This window comes from Malaya genurostris, chromosome 3, assembly GCF_030247185.1.
Source record: "Malaya genurostris strain Urasoe2022 chromosome 3, Malgen_1.1, whole genome shotgun sequence".
Classification (NCBI taxonomy): domain Eukaryota; kingdom Metazoa; phylum Arthropoda; class Insecta; order Diptera; family Culicidae; genus Malaya; species Malaya genurostris.
In genome coordinates this window covers 186,849,309-186,865,455 of record NC_080572.1, presented here as the reverse complement: position 1 = coordinate 186,865,455, position 16,147 = coordinate 186,849,309, and the positions used below count along the sequence as shown (strand labels likewise).

Genomic DNA, 16,147 nt, shown 5'->3' with positions numbered 1-16,147 from the left:
AGTGCTCTAATAATGGCATGATCAGAAATTGAACATTTAGTTTTGAATTTATTATGTGTGTTTTCAAATTTAGTTTGTTTTGAGTTGATAATTTAGATTTATTCAATGGGCAGAGAGATCTCAATAAAATGTTGCATTTTAACACTATTTTGTCCATATGTGACCTAAAGAGAAACTTGCGTCCTATAGATAAACTGCCTCATTCAACCAATCTATTTCAGAGCTATTTATTTTATTTTTGTTAATCTCAGGTGGCAAAAGTCGGAGAGATTTAGAGTGGGGAAATATGACAGCTTGAGTTTTAGTTCCATTGATGCATATTTTCCAACTGCTGAAATAATCAACAAGTACGAGGTCTGTTCAAAAAGTTCCCGGAATTTTTTAATTGCGCGCGTCTGGAGAGTCAGGTGGTCAAAACTTTTTTTTATTGTGTTGGTACATATGTCCCTAATGTATGGTGAAATTTTCAGCTTCATTGTTTACATTCTGTCTTGTAGCGGCTGGTGTAGACGTATTTTTTTGAGCTCGGCGATTTTTGTTAGTTTAAACAATGGAATAATTGAAGAATTTGTATTAAATTTTGCGTGAAAAATGAAATAAAGTGTAACCAAGTGTGCGAAATGTTACAGAGAGCCTACGGTGAGTCTGCTATGAAAAAAACAAGTGTTTACGAGTGGTATAAGCGTTTCCAAGATGGCCGCGAAGACGTTGAAGACGACGAACGCTCCGGTCGACCCAGCACGTCAATAATCGATGAAAATGTGGGAAAAGTGGAAAAAATGATTATGGATGATCGCCGAATCACTATTAGAGAAGTTGCTGATGAACTTGGCATATCAGTTGGCTCATGCCATCATATTTTTTCAAATGTTTTGGGCATGAAACGAGTGGCAGCAAAATTCGTTCCAAAACTGCTGAATTTTGATCAAAAAAAAAAAAAAAAAACAAACACATTACCATCGCTCAGGAGCTGTTAAACGACGTCAACGACGATCCAAATTTACTTGAAAGGGTCATAACTGGTGATGAAACATGGGTGTACGGTTATGATGTCGAAACAAAAGCACAATCGTCCACGTGGAAGCACCCAACGTCACCAAGACAAAAATCGCCGAGCTAAAAAAAACACGTCTACACCATCCGCTACAATACAGAATGTAAACAATGAATACAGCTGAAAAATTTCACCATAAATTAAGGACATATGTACCAACACAATAAAAAAAATTTTTGACCACCGGACTCTCCAGACGCGCTCAATTAAAAAATTCCGGGAACTTTTTGAACAGACCTCGTACATCCATTCCTCTCTGCATTTTGTTTACTAATGAACGAATTACGCGGTCTTTGTAGATAATCGGCAAACAGTGAAAGTACGTCATCACCCGGAATTGCCGGAATATCTTAAGTGAAAATATTGAATAATATTGGGCCAAGGATACTACCTTGAGGACCACCAGCAGGTTGAAGGTTTCTTTTCCCTGAGTCCTGTTCTCTGGTACTGTCTTCGATAAATATTTCCTAATCTAATTAATGTTTTAGTGGTAGAATCAATGGCAATGGTGATAGATTTACGGAATATTGGTATTTCTCTTATGTTTAGTTCACGAGCTCAGGCGATGGCACGTTCAGCTTCATTTAGTTGTCCGTCGATGTCCTCTGCTGATTCTGGATGACGATCGTAGTTAATGTTGTTGTCCACACTGCTGCTGAATGCTGACCAGTCGACATGATGATAATCACGTCGAGTACGTTGCTGGGTTTTAATACCGGACCCCTTTTCCACCACAACAGGATAGTGGTCGGAAGTGAGATTTTTAATGATGACAGGATGAGAGATGTTCTCAGCAAGATTGGTGATAAACCGGTCGATGATCTGGCAACTTACGTTGAACTATCCGGACTCAGGATAGTGTAGTAGCCGTTTTGAAGGTCGTCGTTCAGCACTGCTCCATTCTGATTATTTCTGGAATTTCCCCAGGCTTGAGTTCTGCCGTTGATATCACCGGCGATGATGAATTTATTTCGTCCTCTTGTCAGTTTCTGCAGATCATTTCTTAGTTGTGATTGAGTTGCTTGGTTCGGTGAGTACTGTCTAGGGCAGTATGCTGCGATGAATTTTATCCTTCCGATCGTCGTATCCAATTCAACTCCTAGCGACTCGATGAATTTCGTCCCAGAGCTCCGAAGTACAGCAAACTTCACACCGCTTCTGACTGCAATCGCAACGCCACCGCCCCTAGAGTGGGTTCGATCCAGGCGAATGATGACGTAGTTCGGTATTGAGAAGGACATCTTCGGTGACAAATGTGTTTCCGTGATAACACACACATCGACGGGCTGTGTTCTTACGAAGTCCGATAGTTCAACTTGCTTTGGACGCACTGAACAGGCATTCCAATTCATCACTTTTAATGTTTCACACACCGCATTGGATAATAAACGAACCACGTAGCGCAGAGCTCATGTTAACGAAAATTTTCATCAACTCCACAGAAGTAAATAGCGGAGTACAGTTTACAATTGGGCCATCATCAGTAGTTTTGAAACCAGGTGGCGGGAAGATTGGATCTGGTCGATTATTCATCCTGGGGAAATTCACTGGGTCCAATGGCGGTACAGGTGGTACAAGTGGAACCTTCCTCTTCGATGGTTGTCGCTGAGGTGTAGCTTGTTTCCTTATTTTCAGGAACTCAGCACATTTCGGGCAAGCTCGTTCGGTTGCTTCGTGGGGCCCAGCACAGTTTGCACAGCGAGGGGTAGATTCTTCTTCCATAGCGCACTCGTTGGTAGCATGATTCGATCCGCAGCGGTTGCAACGGCTAATCATGTGGCAATTTCGAGCACCATGCCCGAAGTGTAGACATTTCATGAAATGAGTTAGATCTCTGCGTTTGTTGCGGTAGGGTTCCCATGCCTTCAGTTCCTTAAGCTGCTTCGACGTGGTCGTACCTCTCTTGAAGTGAATTAGGTACAATGCGTCTCTGTATTTGCGGTTATCCTCTTCTCGACGTTTCATTCGATGAATTGCCAGAGCCGGTTTTTTAAGTTTTGATAAGGTGTCCATCAGTGACTCTTCGCTGACTAACGGAAGTCCTCTCAGCACAACTTTGTATGGTTTTTCACTCGGCTTGTCATGAGTGAAAAATTCAGCTTCCGTTTCCTGGAGATGTTTCATTACCAGATCATATTCGTGCTGTGAGTTGCAAAGCAGCTTGGTCCCAAAGCTGCATAACTTGATTCCTAACTTTTCGTCAGGGTACCTCGCAGGTAACCGGGTTTGTGCAAAGTATACATGATTGTTGACGAAGACGAAACATAAAAATTTGATTCCCAACTGTCTCGCAATCTAATTGCGATATACCACCATGTATTTGCCAGAAAAATTGTCGCAAAATCATTCTCCCTCACGACATTGCAAGCTTTCAAACATCGGCTCAAACAACCGAATATTTAGGCACCCAAAATGACGAATTGATGGACCATCCACCGTATAGTCCTGACTTGGCACCTAACGAATTCTATTTGTTCCCTTCCATGAAGAATAAACTTTGTCGAGAGCGATTCAATACTCCTGAAGAAGCTGTCGAAGCGTTGAAAAACCAGGTGAGGTACTCCCATCAATGTCAATGTGTGTGTATGTGTCAAATAATCTCGGAGATGGCTGAACTGATTTTGACAAACTTAGATTCAAATGAAAGGTCTCACGGTCCCATACGAATTTCATGAATTTCATTTGAATCTGACTTTTGGTTCCGGAGTTATATGGTAAAGTTAGTTAAATATTGTACACCGTAACTTAAACCGGCAACATTTTTGGTAGTATACCATTCTACCGTTGATTTCGAGTAGTGGCAAGAAGCAAGATCTGGCCAGAAGACAACAGGATCCTTGTGGCATCGAAGCAGTGGTGGTAAAGGGTTTCGAAATCTTACCGCAGCTACGAATTGCTTGCCAGACCATAGCTTTCTTACCAAGTTTTTCGACTTCAATCGGTGTCTCGGACTTGTTTAACACTTGCCCTTCTCGCACCGTATAATATTGTGGTCCCGGCAAGGATTTGTAATCGAGTTTCACGTAGGTTTCGTCGTCCATGATTATGCAGTTCAAATTTTCAGCAAGAATCGTATTGTACAGCTTTCGAACCCTCGGCCTGATCGATGCTTCTTGTTTCGGACTATGTTTTGGTTGTTTCTGCTTCTTATAGGTTCGAAGATTCAAATGATCTTTAGCACGTAGAATATTTGACTTTGAAGTGCCCACTTTTTTGGCCACATCCCGAACAGAAACCTCCTTCTTTTCCTCGGACGCCTTCAGTATACGTTTATTCAACTGAGGGTTAGCAGGACCTTTTTTTCGACCCGTTTTCGGTTTATCCTCACCGAACCTCCTGATTGCATTTCGCACGGCTTTTTCACTTACTCCTTCCATTTTTGCTATCTTTCTCAGTGACAGTCCGCGTTCTGTGCACCATTTGTACACAATTTTTCGACGTTGTTCTGCTGAAAGTCCACGCATTTCGAAAAAAAAAAACTAATGAGAACGAATATTCAATCTACATAAAAGATCATAGATGTTTGTCAAACCCACGTAAGTGCCTACAACTGCTTCAATTTTAAAAAAATCTGTTAAAAAATCGATTTTTTTAGATTGTTGGTAAATATAAAATATATTAGCTATTTCACTCTTGAACTTTTAGTTGAAAGTAAATTTAGTCACGCATTCAAGATTGTTCGTGTAGCAACCACGAACATTCTTGAATGCGTGCTTAGCTAATTCACAAAAAAATCTAAGATTCATCTCTATAAAATTTCTGTAAAAATACAAAATTTCTTGAGTTTTTACCTTGTTTTATGAATATAAAAAATTGGTATAGAATTCGCTCAAACTTTAGGAAAATTTTCCGAGGCCGAATGTCCGTGTGTGTGTGTGTGTGTGTGTGTGTGTGTGTGTGTGTGTGTGTGTGTGTGTGTGTGTGTGTGTGTGTGTGTGTGTGTGTGTGTGTGTGTGTGTGTGTGTGTGTGTGTGTGTGTGTGTGTGTGTGTGTGTGTGTGTGTGTGTGTGTGTGTGTGTGTGTGTGTGTGTGTGTGTGTGTGTGTGTGTGTGTGTGTGTGTGTGTGTGTGTGTGTGTGTGTGTGTGTGTGTGTGTGTGTGTGTGTGTGTGTGTGTGTGTGTGTGTGTGGTGGATGGCAGAATTTTCGAGTTGGAAGCAATTCCATAATTATATTGATTTAAACTGCATACAGCAATAATTGCTGGAAGAACTTAACACCCATATACCATTCGAATCATCGAGATCTGCAAATGCGTGTGTGACAAATAATTGCACTTAATTTTTTTCGGAGATGGCTCAACCGTTTTCTACAAACTCAGATTCATATGAAAAGTCGTATACTCCCAAACCAGGTTCCTGAATTATGTTTGATTCCGACCTCTGGTTCCGGAACTACAGGATGATATGTGAAACGAAATTAAAACTGTGTAACTAATGTTTCTCGTAGATGGCAGAACCGATCTAAGATTGAAATGAAATCTAAGGATCATCTAAGATTCAAATGAAAAGTTTTAAGATTCTATAAAACATATTGTTTTTCAGTCAGATCCAACTTCTGGTTTCGGAGATACAGGGTGATTAGTATGAAAATGTCTATTTCACATAAATTAATCAGGTTTATCGGGTTAGCAGATTTGGATAGTCGATAACCAAATAGACTTTTTTTTTGTCTGACTTCGGCTACACCGAATTTCGAATTCCGGTTCCAGTATCGAATCGTTTCTCAAAGCTTAATCGTTTTCTCAAAAAAAGCCAAAACGAATTTCAGAAACAAAAGTTCAGTTTAAAATAAATTTAATTTTATTCAATTCTGACTTCCGATTCCGGAATTGTAGGATGATGAATTTTTAATACTCAAAGCGATATAGAAGATGACAATCCCGAAAAGCTTTAAAGTTGGACTCAAAAATATTGCAATTTATTCGTCATATGGCCATACGAATCATATTGGGTTATGCTAGTTCCTGAATACCGGCTCTGGAAGTACCGTGAATAATGATGAAAAACTCTAAAGTGGAACTTACTTCGACATCTTATGGAATGTTCTATCGATTGTCACACGTTAAGATTGAAATTCGATACGATTTGCAGTTTCGACATTACAGAGTAATGAGTGATTAAAATCTCAAATTGTCACTTAAAACGACGGACATTAGAACAATGTCATGAATACTGAAACACCGAAGAATATTCATACAAAACACATGCGGATTGATAAAAAAAAAGGTATCATCTCACTGCTAGGTGGATTAAGCACATTTTTTTTTAGTAAATATGATAGAATTTCATGTTAAAAATTTTAATTGAAGCAATATTCAATCGATTAGTGATCAACAATGCCTAAATGTTCGATATAAATTTCATGCTAAGTGTCAAACAGGCTTAATTTTATTTTCATTTTGTCAAATTTCTGTGAAATATTTATTCTTAGATTTTTTTTTAGTAAATTTGAAACTTTTTCTTCCCATACATTATACCTGGTATCAAATTCAATCGATTGTTGTACAGAAATGCTTAGCATTCTTCAAATACTTTAAATATTCTATAATTTCTGTGAAAATTTCGAATTTGTTGAGACATTTTCAGTGAAGTAGAAATTGATTTCTTCTAATATATATAGCTGATATCAAATGCAATCTATTGGTATATAAAAATGCATATGTCGTCGCTTGGAATTTAATGATATGTCGAAAATAGGAAGTTTTCGATAATATATGCTTGGACTTTTGGTTACGTTTTTGATCATAACTTTCATTAACAAAGTGTAACTGAAAAATTTTCTGTTCCATTTATGTTGTGATAGACGTATCTGTGTAATGATAAACAAATTTTCAAGATCGCACTTCTAACAGCTGAGATATTGTCAGTCAAAATTAGCGTTCCCACATTTTTGTTTACCCCATGGTATTCGGAGTGTTAATACGCTTTCGTGGAGAAATGAAACATTTTTATTTCTTTTAGACAGATTAGAGCACTATCGGTCTTCGAAAAGATCTTCTGATCACTCATTTTTCCAGAAGAACATGATTTTTTATAACCGTTCGCGAATCGATTGTCCATCTCTATCTCAAATGCTCCCAAAATAGAAATATGTTTCGTGTTCCACTTTGCACTACAAAGTAATTTGAATTGAACTATTTATGCCGCTTAGTAGTTCAATTTGAACCGTCAATCAGACATTTCCACCTGTAGAGACACAAATTCAAAAATTAACTTAATTTTTTCTCGATTCATTAGTTTTAGTTGGTTTGACGTAAAGCCGCCATAACTAAGTTCTGTTTTGCAATGACCGAGTGGAAACATATATTGAAGAAGCCAAATGGCTTAACGGAAGAGATGATTTATTGGAAAAAGAAACGCTCAGAGACAGGACTCGAACCTGCGTTCTTATGCATTATGCATTCCAATATATGTACCTTAATTTGTTCACGGTTGGTAAAGTGTCTGTTTGTTTAATTAAAGATATTAGGAAAGCCGTTGCGGTGTTTTACAATCGTTGAAAATGTGATACTCATTAGTGCAACCTTTGTATTTTCTCAACGATTGTAGTTGAACTGACGAGATGTACCACTAGTTCAATATGAACTGCATTCGATCGAAAAGTCGTAGACGAGACGGAAAAGAGGAAGAGAACTTTTCGGTTAGGAGTTCGTTCGTGTACTGTAATTTTTTTCAAAAATTACCAACTTCAAACGCACCGCTCGTTGTGCATATGCACAACGGTGAGCGAATTGGAGCCATATGCTTTTTTTCTGTTACGGACAGAGAAACTGAGAGAGCAGGAGAGTGGTAGTTTGTTTCTGCCCAAACCCCAAAAGCAACATAAATTGCGAGTACACGCATACGTGCGAGCATTTGTTGTTATGTAGCTCGGTGACGACCGAAGAGACAGAGAGACAGAGATAGAGAGCGAGATCAACATTTTCCATAATTTATTATCGATCGGCGTGGTGCTGTCTGCGAAGATCGGTGTTGGTGCTTTCGGAGCTTGTGGGGACACCAATACAGAGTGCGACGGATCCCCGTCAAAACAGGACACCCCTGGGCGGGTGTTCGTGTTGTCATGGTTCTGGCCGAGCTCCCGGTGTGGGTGTGTTGGTGCCGTGAGCTACGAGCGAAAGATATGCATACTCCAAAAATTTGCTCACTGACAGCGCGACTGTGTGTTCTTCAGGCTCAGTATTAGCTCGACCAAGCTGAACGTAGGACAGAGGATTTTCAGTACGCGGTACGCGATTCGCGATTACGGTTTACTTTTTGCTCTACATAGATGAGGTGTGGAAAAGTACACAGGGAGCAGTGAAGAAAAAAAAAGTTTGCTGCTGTGATTTTTAGAGGACTGCATCCGTCGATTGCCTTGTCACTGTTCGGTTATCGAGTGTGAAATCTATGCTGCTAGCCAGTCGAGTGGAGTTAAAAATACATGTGCGTGTCTCGAAGATTCGGTAGGGCCATCCTCAGATTGCTACCTCCGAAGTGTGGAGTTTATTTGTATCGCAAAAGTAAACGGATTCTGTGAGCTGTTCTAATCGTGAAATCCTGAAGTGGGTGGTGGGAGCGTTTCGGTGCTAGGGTGACAGCCGACCGTGTAGGGACCAAGATCAGTAAGAAAATCAATTGGCCCACACCTGGAAACCCATACAAGGTGATCTCCGAGAGCTACGTACGTGTGTGCAGTCAAGGTGCTCCCCTTGGAAAGTTGAAAGCAATGTAGGTGATACAACACATCGCTGTGACAGATAAATAGCTCTGCTAGTGGATTGTGAGGGTCCGTGCAACGTCCCAGCATTCGGTGGAGATCCCTCGACGGGCAACCAGTTTTGACATCTCGCAAAACCGAAGCTCTAGGTGTATACAAATGTTTAGACATATAATAAGAACGAATATGCAAAAGTGAAGTTTTTTTTCGGTCTCTGCGTTACTACAGCCATACACACACGTCTCGGGTTGACTGATTCGTACGTCACACAGTTGAACGACGAAGTGATAAAGGCACCACGGACAGACGACTTGACGAGAGAAGCAGGCAGAGAAATTAATGCTCACACTCACTCTCTTTCTCTCGCTCTCTCTTTCTCTGTCGGTTTTCTCTTTTGTTGTGACTGTATTACACGCGGATTGTTCGGGGTGTACGTGCTTGCGGGTTTTGGAATTCCGGTGTGCTCCCTGTAGGTCTGCAGGTTGCCACGGTTAACATTGGCTCACACAAGGGCCCTGAAACCTGCAAGGTGAATCACGGTGCATCGGTTGATCGAGTTCACCGGAGGGATACAGTCAGTGAGTGTGGTTTTCCCAAGGTAAATATTGTGCAAACGTGCAACGGAACAAAATTTTGTTCGATTGAGCGCCGAGCGAAGCTTTTCCTCGGGTCGCCGGAGAAGAAAGTGGTCACAAACGAAATGAAGAGTGATTATGCCAATGATATGCCAATCAGCCTCGATTGTCGATTGTCCGTCGATAACCTGTCAACAAAACAAAGTGAGTTGTGAAAATTCGAAGAATGTGGAACCAGTTGGATTATCGGGTTTTCGGTGCATTGCTAGGGAGGAAGTGTACGCCAATCGGCATGTAATCAGTTCAGCAAGAAAAGAGAAATCACTATCGCCGGCAAGTAGTTGTAACAGTAGCAGCAGTGGTAGCAGAAGCAGCTAAAATCTATGCCCGTAATAATTTGTGTCAGATGAGATATAACATAAGATCTGGGCTGTACGCTTCTGCATCCAGCGGATGACGGCGTCCATGGTTTATCCATTTGGAGCATATGGCACAGTCAGGGTTTGCTAGCGATTCTGCTGTCCCGGGGCTTCGCTGTTTGTTCCATCAGCGTCAATTATGATTGAGAAAGTTGATTCGGTGTAAGCAAAGGCAAACCATCCCCACCAGCCGTCCCGTTGCCTTTCCGTCCATTCCGATTTATTGCACGGTTCTCGGTGGGTGGCAATGGGCGGTTGCTATGGTTGCCACATATTCTCTCCCCTGCTGGTGGTCACCAAGTGATCTAAATACAGGCGCGTTGTTTCGTCGATGGTGCCTACTTGAGCGGAAGTTGCATGAACGTGCTTTCGTACCCCTTTTCCGTGCCCGATGGGGGGACATGGCCACCCGGAGCGGTGGGTGTATGAGAAGTGAAAGCAGCGTGAATGAAGTGAAAAGAAATGCTGTGTTTGGTAAAGTGAATTTCGCTTACATCCTTCCCGGCCGTTGCTACGCCGTCCGCCGTCCTCCGGGGTTGGACAGCGAAGAAAGGGGCGGTAAGAAGCGAAGGTTCTTGACATTGGAATCGGAAAAATGTGCGGTATGTAGGATGTGTCTGTGTCATGATTCGAGCACCACTGATGATGAATGAGCATGGGATGCCACGGATTGGATTGGAATTGCGTGTATCTGTGGCTGAATGTAGAGCTAGCGGGTGTTTATTGACTGGATTGCCCGGAATAGTCCTGCTTGGCGGGTGACGATTACGAAGAGGCAGGCAGAATTTTTCATATGTTTTGGCACGTCGGGGGTTATAAAAAGCGCAGTGATTCACGGAGAAAGAAGTTGTGCTGAATTTTTTTTTATTGAGCGGAAAGACATTTCGAAGTCATAAATTAGAGGCACATTTCTGCCGCAGTTAAATTTTGTATAATGGGGACAGTATAGGGAGTTTTAATGGTCCGTGCTGGAGCTGGATTTACGTCGATGAAGCAGAAAATTCGGGATAATGGTATACGTGTTATCCTAGACCGTACTATTAACTATTTGTTTGGAATCGAGTCTTTTGATTGAGGAACTATTTTGTTGGTTTATAATTATAGAGTACAATTTTTTTCATCTGAATTTATATTACATAGAACAGAATAATTTTAACGCAAATAATACTGTACTCTAGTATGATAATCACTATCAGTATCTCCAGAAATGGTGTACGGAATCAAATTGGATCACAAAAAAACTATTCGACAAAATTCACCTATTCAACAGTTCATCTCCAAAATTTCGGGGCTTCAAATCAAAGATATTACTTAACTTTTTCCATGATCGTTTTATTTAATTGCAATACCTTAACCAAATGTACGAACTTTTCTCTTAACATTATCCATAAGGTCTTGTACAACGTTCGGATCAACAATTTTTTTTTGGGTGGAATACAATTTTTTTTCCTCTGATTTTAGTTCCTCAGCCAGAGTGATTCAATGCAATGTACTGATAATGCATCACATTCAGTTAGGCAGGTTTGCTTTGACCAAATGTAACTAGCTCGCACGCGCGTCTTAACGCTTCGCGTGACGCTTGCGATCTGATGGCAACTTCAGGATGTTTCCGAAGCGTCTGCTTCATGATGGTCCAATACTTTTCAATTAGCCGCAGTTCCGTCACGTTCAAGGGGTTTGAATTCTTTCGGCATAAAGATTCCCTCTGTAGCCTCATACCACTCCAAAACATCTTTTGGCACGAGGCTAAACCGATCAGAATAGCGTGGGACCAATGGGTGACCTAAGTAGAAGTGGAAGTAGACGCTGTTGGAGGTATGCTTACACGCTTAGGAAAATTAAAACTTACACTTGACGTAAATTCAAACATGCCGTAATTTCTTCGGTGATGACACAATATTACATCTATTAACATGTAAACATATTGTTTGTGTCTGTATCGATGTAAATTTCAGCCAAATTAACTGTGAAGTTGAAGATATGACTTATCTCTACATGCTTTGAAATGTAAATTTAAGTGAATTACGACGCTACCTTCTATGTACATCTAAAACGACGTAAATTTACACGATTTGTTCTAAGTGTGTATATTTATACCTGCCCATTGATCGTCCCATCGGTTGTCATGAATGTAATGTTTTGCTTACAATACGAGCAAATTGCTTTGTAGATCATGGATTTTTTTGGTAAACTTGGGCATCTTCTACTTTCTAACATCTTCTGGGACACAAAACTTATGATGAGTGGTAAAAACCATGTGACTCGGGAGCTGCCGAAATTCTGCTTTCATGTACGTCCCATCATCCATAATGAGACAATGTTCTTTTGTTAATATCTGGTTTAAAGGCTTGTTCGCGATATAATCTGAACAGATTAAATTTGAAATAAAACTAATTTGCTGTTAGTTCAATCTAAGGTGCATTTTTATTAACTTAATTGGGCATTATTAGTCATCTTAAAACTATCTACAGTTACTTAATCAGGCTGCATGAAGAAACTACGAACTTTGGAATTTACTCCAGCCATTAGGGTCCGTACAGACTTCTCTGCAATCGATTTAGCTGCTTTTCACCATGATTTTCAAAACTATTCTCTAGTTGTAGCTTTTTGTTTATATTGAGAGAATTTTCTCTTCACGAGAACTCAATACCACTCGCTAGGTGGATTAGCCTTTTTCGGTAAAACGTTCGCTATACCATTCCAAGACCACTTTGGCGTAGTGACAAGATGCCAAATTATGCCAGAATAGCGGGGGAGCGTTATGGTTGCGTAGGAATGATAACAATTTATTCAGGGGTTAGCCAAATTTTGTGCTAGGGCACATAACCGTTTTTATTGCTTTTTACGTTTCGTCTTTGACTCATCAGTGCAAAGCTGTTCAAATTGAACTGTTTAGTGCTAAACTCAGCAGTTCAATTTGAACCGCTAAGCAGACGTAAAGTTTCTGCTACTTACAGAACACTTTTTGTTTTGCAACGGAGTGCAATGTCTTTTCTGACGTGCCGAACGAAAACGTGGAAGTATGCACGAAAGTTGGAGACAGCCTTCTACACGGAACGACCGAAATTAGCTCTGCGCCTAATTCGTATTACGGTTTTTGAATTAGTTGATTTTAACAACAAAAAAAACTCTTATTTTTAGGGAACGTGTTTAGTTGGCGAATATCCTGGACACAAACCAGCAATATTTCAATGCAACACGAAATTCTTTTTGACAACTAATTTTGTTATTAAAATCAGAAAATTTGTTTCTATTTATCTATCACCATCATTACTGAAGGACAGTAAAAAGAAAACAAAAATGAAATGGGTTCTATTAACAAGTTTATTAGCCAAAAACTCATGAGAAGTGTCAAAGCAAAACAATTCATTAAAAAGTTAAATAGGACAGTCTTATTGAAACTGCTTGCAAATTGTTTAGATATTTTTCGGATGTGTTACGATATATTCATATATAAATTTCTAAACTGATTTGTAAAAATGACGTAAACTCTTAGTGGAAAGTATATTTATTCAGAATTTGTGCGCATTTGAAGCGATTGTGCGTGATAATGTTTTTACGCGGAACAGCGAAGTGAGTTTCGAATGTTGCACTCTAATTGTATATGTCAAATGATGTTTTTATATCTTCCAAACTTCCGGGATACGCCGTCCGGTGTACTACTTGCATTCGGTTTTTGTTTTCCGAGTGCTCAAAGTTTTCAGTCGATTTCGCGAAGTCGTATGAAAAAAACAGCGATATAAAAGGAAAAATTTCAAAAAGAAGTTTATGTTTTGTTTATGTCTTTTTCTCCAATACAACATCGTATTTAAACCTGCAAATATAGAAAATACAATCGTGACTGAAAATTTTAGTAGTAGTAGTGCCATCTAGTGGCTAATAGTCATTACGGTGTTAACATTTTCTCGGTAACAGAGCGCCATGTAGCTGCAAATTGCAGAAGCCAATTCAACCATTTATATTGGTTGAAAACAACGTTTTATTTCTCTAATTCAACTAAAAAAATAGTTGAATAGAAATGAAGTGTGCTTTAGTTAAGAAATGACAGCACGTTTAATTGGTGAATTCAAATAAAAAAATAGCCATTTTAACAAATATTTTATTTTTGCTAAGGGTATTAGAATTAGAAAATCTAAATTAGCAAAAGTAAGATTTTTTTAGTTGTCTCAAAAAAATAACTAACTAAAATCAGAAAATTAACTAATTTTTTCGCCAAAATGCTGATTTCGGTCTTTCCGTGTGAGACATCATTCTCAATAGGATATATTTTTCAAAAAGTTTACTGATAGAAGAAAGTAAACTAATTGGTCGATAACTTGATGCTTATGCTGGCTTTTATCAGGTTTGAGGTAAGAAGACATGCACTTTAGTTGAATTTGAGTATATTTCTACCCAAAATTAGGTAGCGGCTGGTAAGAGTGTGAGCTCGCCTTTCACGCAGCTTACACACTTAAATTGGTTTGTCGATGTCAGCTGTTCCATCCTCGTTAGCTGATTTCAGCTGTTTTTCAAAGAAGGGCGAATCTTACAAAAGTAAACAAATTGAGTTTCTCTCACCTACCAATAAATGCTTTAAAATCCTGCAATTTCGTCTAAAAATTCGGATTCTACAAAAATCTCAATCTTAGTAATACAAAGAACTATAAACGGCGAAACTGTCATTCCGTTTGTTTACGTGAGTTTCGGCCTTCGTGTTTCATGCCAACAAACAGTGCGATACTTCAATTGCTAGTAAGGATGGGCGAAACTACTTATTTTCTTTATTTTAGATGGTTTCCGAACCTTTTACTACTGAAAATAGTAAATGAGACGATAAAGTTACCCGCAGATTTGTCGTAGTCGCGAAAACGAACCAATTTCACGAAAAGTGCGCAAGGGTGTAACCTCATAATTCAGACAGGAAGCATAAAAGTAAATAGAGTGAAAATGGGCGAAACTCTTTTCATGTTGATTTATTCAGTGGATATAGAAGCAAAGTGGTAAAATTTGCATGCTTTTTAAAAACAAACAACCAGTTCATCGACTAATCAAAAATTGATCTGATAATATACGATAATTTCTAAATAGGATTTAAAACAAAAGTCGAAACATTCATCGACGTTTTTCTCCATTTGCTGTCAATGTTACACTCAGGCAAAAAATATATGGAATTTCATAATGATTTCGTATGGTTTTTAGCCACAAGAATATCGTAAGCGAATCATAAGGCCGCCTTATGAAATCACGAAAATTGGAATTCCAATAAAACGCCTTATGAAATTCATACGAACTTTTTAGGAATATTGTGCGAAATTTCTATAACAAACATAACTTCTCTCATATATTGTGGAGTTCATATGTTGTTCGTATGAAAACTAATATAGTGATAGATGAGATGTATGTTGCAGAGGTATATTGTTCATATTAATCTTATGAAATTATGATTTTGGTGATTTTTGATGCATCATAAGATTTGCCTTATGATTTTTACTACTCAATTTGCTTGAGTGTAGATTCGCCCTTCTTTGAAAAACTGCCGATTTTTTAAATAAAATTAACATTTCATAACAGCGGTACCTCAAGGCAGAGTTGCCAGATCTGCAGGTTTGTCTTCAAATCTGCAGATTTCGTACATAGTGTTGCAGAGATTTTTTGTTGTGCCGACTTTTGGAAATCTAAAGACTGTCCCAGAAAGCATGGACGCACTTTGATTTCGCTGTAAATAATTCACAAGTGTTAGATATTCAATTTTTATTCGATCTGCTGATATGCTACAACAACAGAATATTATTCTCAACATTTGCTACTTAGCCATTGTAGACTAGCTGGCGCACCTTCTTGCGAACGTTTCTAATTAAATTCCGTACAGACTTCTTGGCGACAAGTTTTGACACTTTTTTCCAATCTTTTTCGAACTGTTGAATGGTTTCGGCTGCCGAGACATGTTTCCTAAGATGTGCCTTCGTTAATGCCCAAAATTCCTCAATTGGTCGAAGTTGTGGGCAATTTGGTGGATTCATGTCTTTTGGGACGAAAGTGACATTTTTGGTAGTATACCATTCTACCGTTGATTTCGAGTAGTGGCAAGAAGCAAGATCTGGCCGGAAGGCAACATAATCCTTGTGGCTTCGAATCATGGGTAGAAGTCGTTTTTTGTAAACATTCCTTGATGTATGTTTCGCTGCTCATTGAAGCAGTGGTGATGAAGGGTTTCGAAATCGTACCGCAGCTACAAATTGCTTGCCTGACCATAGCTTTCTTACCAAATTTTTCGACTTCAATCTATGTCTCGGACTGCTTTAACACTTGCCCTTCTCGCACCGTATAATATTGTGGTCCCGGCAAGGATTTGTAATCGATTTTCGCATAGGTGTCGTCGTCCATGATTATGCAGTTCAAATTTCCAGCAAGAATCGTATTG

At 39.3% G+C, this 16,147-nt stretch overlaps 1 protein-coding gene across 5 annotated transcripts in view; it reads left to right on the top strand.

Moving 5' to 3' along the window:
• Nucleotides 1-8,224: 8,224 nt before the first annotated feature.
• LOC131439090 (uncharacterized) overlaps nucleotides 8,225-16,147 on the top strand; it is a 607,248-nt gene continuing 599,325 nt past the window's right edge. For 4 of the 5 annotated variants that reach the window (XM_058609699.1, XM_058609698.1, XM_058609697.1 and 1 more), the window contains exon 1: nucleotides 8,225-9,351. The gene's annotated coding sequence lies outside the window, so the exon portion shown is untranslated. The remainder of the gene's footprint in view (nucleotides 9,352-16,147) is intronic. The other variant, XM_058609700.1, reaches the window with a different exon arrangement.